Genomic DNA, 6,127 nt, shown 5'->3' with positions numbered 1-6,127 from the left:
CCCACCCCTCCGCCCCAGCTGCCATGTGAGGACAGAGAGAAAAAGTGGCCCTCTGTAATCCAGGAATAGAGCTCTCACCAGAAACCAACCATGTCAGCCCCTTGACCTTGGACTTCTAGCCTCTGGAACTATGAAAAAATGTCTGTTGTGCTTTTAAGCTACCAGTCTATAGTATTTTGTTATGGCAGCCTGATCTAATACAATGGGTCAGTCCTGTGCAGGGAGAATCACAGACTCAGCTGGCATATATGGCAGAAGTTATCAGTCTTGTGTAAAGTAGGATTGAGAGGGAGTGGGGAAAAAGTAAGAAAATGAAATTCAGAGAAAGAAGATAAAACATAGCTTCAAAAATCCTGCTATTTACCTCTATTTGGGAGTAACAGTTGAGAATTTGCTCTTATATGGAAATTATTGGGCTCTGGGATTAAAATTTGTCAGAACATAGGAAGATCCAGATTTTTAACAAAATTTAGGTTGAGTGTTCATTGTGCATGTGTCCTTTCAAAAACCAGATCCCAAGATGTTAAAAAAAAAATTATAAAAAAATTAAATGAAAAACAGATCCCACAAGTGCACCAAAGTACTTAATTTACAAAAAGTTGAAACATGATTTTTAGTGAATATATTTGTTATATAAAATAATATATGGGATACAGTGTCCCCACATTCACACCACCTGTAGTTTTCAAGGAGAATTTTAAAATTCTTAAGACACTTGTGTTAAGAGGTACAAATAGTGATAATTTATACCTGTAGCTAGGACTTTTTTCCTAACATTGTCCTGTTTCCAACAACCCAAATACTAGAGGGTTTTTTCCCCATTATTCCCTTTATTGGGGCCCCTCTCTGGAAGACCTTTCTGGGAGTAATCGTTTTTAATTTGCTGGGTAAATTGAGGAAAGATAAGTTCAGAGAGATACTGAGAAAGACAAAATTTGCATCATTCTTTGTACCAGTCCTAAGCAAAATTTTGGAGTCATTTTCCAGCTGACGTAATCTATTGTTAAGAGGTACTACAATGGCTTCTTAGATGAATAAACTCATTTTGCGTTTTCTTTCCAGTCCTGGATTCTATCAGGTCAAGGTAGTAATTATGACAGCAGGTATTTATCACTTGTTCACTAGATCCACTGTGCACTTACCTGTATGATCTCATTAATGTTCACATCAGATTTAGGATTGTAAGTACTATTGAGTCTCCAATCCCAGAGCTCGTGTTCCTTACCACGTTCATTGCTTGCCATGAGAAGCAGGCCCTATTCGTTAGAGTCTACGGAAGTATTCAGGAAAAGAAGAAAATTATAAAGCAGCCCCTGATGCCACTCTAAGCAATGCTAGATCAACTTTGAGCTGCAATTTACTGAGTCTGGTGGGCAGGATCGGGGCCAGTTCTGCTGAGGCCCCGCCTCCTGGCTCCCGAAGAGGGAGCGGAAGTCCCGCCCCCACGCACCACCCTCCCCATCCCCCATAGGCCCTGACGGCAGCAGCGGCAGTGGCAGCGGCAGCAGCAGCAGTAGGTGCTGCCGTCCCCGACCGCGGGACAAAATGGCTGGAGGAGGCGGCAGCGTCTGCGAAGCCCTGGCTCCTAGGATGGAGGTAACGGCCGTTTCAGTTTGGGAAGCTGATGGTGGGGATTAAGGGCGATGCGAGGAGATCTGGAGGGAAAGGAAAGCCTCCCAAATTGCCCATTTTTCTCGCTAGGTTACGGCTTGGCCGGGAAGAGGGAAGATTCTTAAGGTGTGATCCTCCCAAAGTGCTCTTGAGACCCAAGGGCCTTGCTTAGCATTCCACCCTAGGCCATAGGACAGGGGTGACGCTGAACCCATGTGGTGGTGAGGCCTGAAGGCCCCTTTGGATGGACCTTTCGCCTTGTGTGGTCCCGCCATGTGTGGTCCCTCAGTGCCTATGAGGTTTCAAATATTTAACGTACTGAAAAGTGTTAGACCTGAATTCAGGTGGATAGATTTTTGTTGTTATTTTCATTGGCTGTTTGATTCTCGATGATCTTATCCACATTTTGTGGCTCCAGACTGCAGGAATTATAGGCCATTCCACTGCAGCCTATGTTTCTTAACTAAGAATGTAAATATGATCTGTTTATTGGAGACCCAAGGTGACTCACTAACTTAAAAACCGATGTTGCCAAGCAAATTAAAAATACCAATAATGATATTAAGTATTTAAGTGAACTAGGCTTGTTCTTGAAATTAATTCTATATTAATTTTGGAAAACCAGTGTTCTTGGATTCATAGTTGCTAAAAAGAATCTTTGAGGTGATATAATCCAAACAATTTTACAGATGAGAAAATAGAACCCAGAATACTTAACTGTGAGTTGCTTGAGTACCCACAGCTGATCTAGTACTTTACCAGTTCCACTTCAAATGTTGATATTACCATAAACAAAACAAAGAAGGGTAAGTACTGAAAGAAAAATCATACATTTTACTGCAGAACCAAATAAAAAGTGACTCAAGATTGTCAGTTACTTCTCTTCATAAACATGAATAATTAAGTGACCTATTAATTTATTCTGGATCTTTTGGTTGATCTCACCTAAGCTTTAAACATTTTTAATCTTCAAAACCTTCAGTTTTCAGTAATGCTAACAACACAGTACTGAGCGCTCTCCATTTCTGCCTTGAGATTGTTTTCTCTGCTTGCTTATTTTTTTTTTTAATGTCTATTCAGGTATTTTGCTCATTTTTATTTATTTTTATTTATTTATTTTTATTTTATTTATTTATTTTTGGCTGTGTTGGGTCTTCATTGCTTCACATGGACTTTCTCTAGTTTCAGCAACTCTTTATTGTGGTGTGCAGGCTTCTCATTGTGGTGGCTTCTCTTGTTGTGGAGCATGGGCTCTAGGTGCGCAGGCTTCAGCAGTTGTGGCACGTGGGCTCAGTAGTTGTGACTCACAGGCTCTAGAGCACAGGCTCAGTAGTTGTGGCACACAGGCTTAGTTGCTCTGTGGCATGTGGGATCTTCCTGGACCAGGGCTTGAACCTGTGTCCCCTTCATTGGCAGGCAGATTCTTAACCACTGCACCACCAGGGAAGCCCTACTTGCTTATTTTTTTAATCACACTTTTTAATTCCTCCTTAAGCAACTGCAAATTAATGTAAAACTTTTTCTAGTTTTTAAAATCCTGTTTCAGTAGTTTTCAACTTTGAGCCACAGTAGGAGAACCACTGCCCTATCCTATATCAAAGTTCCCCTAACAATCTCAGGTCCATTTCTTTTAGCCCATATTTTTTCATCTCTGCAATGAAGATGCTGAACTTGACCCTGAAGTGCACAGTCATTTCTAACATTCTGTAATTTTGTTTTTTCCTATTGTGTCATGAATATTCATTAGCAGGACCTGGAATGACCTATTTTCAGTTAATTATCACTGTATTACTATTGACTGTATTTAACTACTTCTGAAGAGGTCCATTTTTCCCCATAAAATCTTTTAAACTAATCAGTGGGGGGTGGGGAGTAGTTTTCTTCCACTCTACTCAAATTGGACTCAGAATCACTATAACTCCCTCATCTCTATTTTAGTTATATATTCATTTCTTTGTTTATTCAGTGACATTTATTGAATGCCACACTCAGCACTGAACACAATACAGAGAAAAGACATTCCTTGCCCTCCAGTTGAGAAAAATTATTGCAATGTAATATAAGTGTTATGAGACTATGTATCAATAGTATGTAGTACAGAAGTGTAGAGGGCCACCCACTGCCTTGGAGAAACCTATGGAAGAAGCTAGCAAGTTGAATCTTAAGGTTAAGGATTATCCAGGAGGAGAAAGAAAAGAAAGTTATTTCAGGCAGGAGGAATAGCATGTGCCAGTGCCTTGGTGAGTACAAGGAATTCTACATTGCTGGATCTTGAGAAGTAAATGGAGATTGGAGTAGAATGATAGGCAGTACCTTGATCATAAAGGGTCTCATAGGCCTCTAAGTATTTGGTAGATTTTATCCCAAGGACTGTGGGAAGCCAATAAAGTTTTTCAGCAGGGAAGTACACATTAAGGTTTAGAGAATACTTTAGCCAAGTTAAAAGCAGATAAAGAAGCAGGCTACTTGAGAATTCAGACAATGTGAGTGATCCAAACAAAAAGAGATAATTGACTCTATGGTAACAAATAGAGAAAGTCTATTTGATAGTTATTGAGGCCCTCATAACCTTGTGGTGGTCTTCAGTTTAGATTCTCTAGGATAATGCCATAATAGAATTAAAGTAGAAAATGAGGTCTCTCTCCATTTGGCTAATTTGTGGTGATAATAGATTACTGGAAGAATGGAGAGTCATTTGCCTTTCTTGTCTACATAAGAAGTCAGTATAATTTCGGCTAATTCTTTTGTGTTCCTTACTCAAATTCAGTATCTGTTTAAAAAATTGTTAAATCCGGTGCTTAAATTTTAATCTAGGCTTGTATAAGTGCCATTTGGAAACCAATCTAAAGTTTCTAGTTATACCTTAAATGAAATAGTTTTATCTATAAAGGACTTAAATATTCATATGTAATTTTCTAGTTAACATGACAGATACTTAACAAGATAAAGTAATGGCTGGAAAATTTAAAATTATCTTTAATGTTGAACTTATTTGATTTTTAAGAACTTTCTCATAGGCATTTTAATTATGTTTTGTAATTTAGATCATAGAAATGAATGATGAATTAAGAAGAACAGGCAAGAAACTGTGAATGGATTGAGCGTGTTTTTGGAAGAAAATGGTATGTTTTCAAAAGTTAACTTTATTTCTTTTTTTTTTTTTTTTTAGGAATTCCTTTATTTTTATTTATTTATTTATTTATTTTTGGCTGTGTTGTGTCTTCGTTTCTGTGCGTGGGCTTTCTCCAGCTGCGGCAAGTGGGGGCCACTCTTCATCGCGGTGCGCGGGCCTCTCACTATCACGGCCTCTCTTGTTGCGGGGCACAGGCTCCAGACGCGCAGGCTCAGTAGTTGTGGCTCACGGGCCTAGTTGCTCCGCGGCATGTGGGATCTTCCCAGACCAGGGCTCGAACCCGTGTCCCCTGCATTGGCAGGCAGACTCTCAACCACTGCGCCACCAGGGAAGCCCAACTTTATTTCTTTAAAAAGAACATTTTTGTTTCTAAATTTGCTTTCGTTTTATCTGTGACAAAACTATGATGCTATCCTGCCTAAAAAATATTTTAAGTATTTCGCTAATAATAATAGTGAAAATTTTTTCCATGTGTCTTTACGTGTAAATAACTACATGTATATAATGTACTTATTATCTATTTCAAAGTCCTTTGCACTTTTTTTGGTCTTTTCTTCTTAGCTTCCCTAGTCATATAAAAAACTCATAAATCAAAAATTTTCCCCCATACATAGTGAGATCCTTGATGTCCCAGATAAAAGCAAGATTAAAACACAAACCTTCACACATGCAGTTTCTAACTTGTCAGAGATTTTATAGGAGCAATCAAGTTTTAGCTATTTTTTCCACTTAAAACCCAAATGAAATATACAATCCTCTGTCCTCAAAGGTGAAGAAGAGTACTTCATGTTTCCTAGGTTTCTTCAGATGACAAGTTTGAGGCTACTCTGTGTATACTAGTACAGTCAGCCCTCAGTATCCACAGGTTCCACATCTGCAGACTCAACCAAGCATGGATCAAAAATATTCGGGAAAAAAAATTCCAGAAAGTTCCAAAAAGCAAAACTGGAATTTGCCATACACCAGCAACTATTTACATAGCATTTACATTGTACTTCCAACTACTACAAAGTATTTACATGGTATTAGATATTATAAGTAATCTAGAGTTGATCTAAAATATACAGGAAGACCTGTATAGTTTATATGCAAATACTGTGCCATTTTTTGTAAGGGACTTGAGCATCTTCTTGGATTTTGGGATCTGTGGGGAGTCCTGGAAATAATCCCCCATGGATACTGTGGGATGACTATATATGAGTATGGCCTAAGTCAGCACTTCTCAAATTTTAATGTGCATATGAATCTCCTAGGCATCTTATTAAAATACATGTCTGATTGAGTAGGTCTGGGGTAGGGTCTAATAGTCTGCATTTCTGACAAGTTCCCAGGTGCTGCTGGTTCAGAAACCATACTTGGGTTAACAAGAGTGCACATAATTTT

The sequence above is a fragment of the Lipotes vexillifer genome, unplaced genomic scaffold (assembly GCF_000442215.2).
Source record: "Lipotes vexillifer unplaced genomic scaffold, Lipotes_vexillifer_v1.1 scaffold903, whole genome shotgun sequence".
NCBI classification, from domain to species: Eukaryota; Metazoa; Chordata; class Mammalia; order Artiodactyla; family Lipotidae; genus Lipotes; species Lipotes vexillifer.
This window is presented reverse-complemented; position numbering follows the sequence as displayed.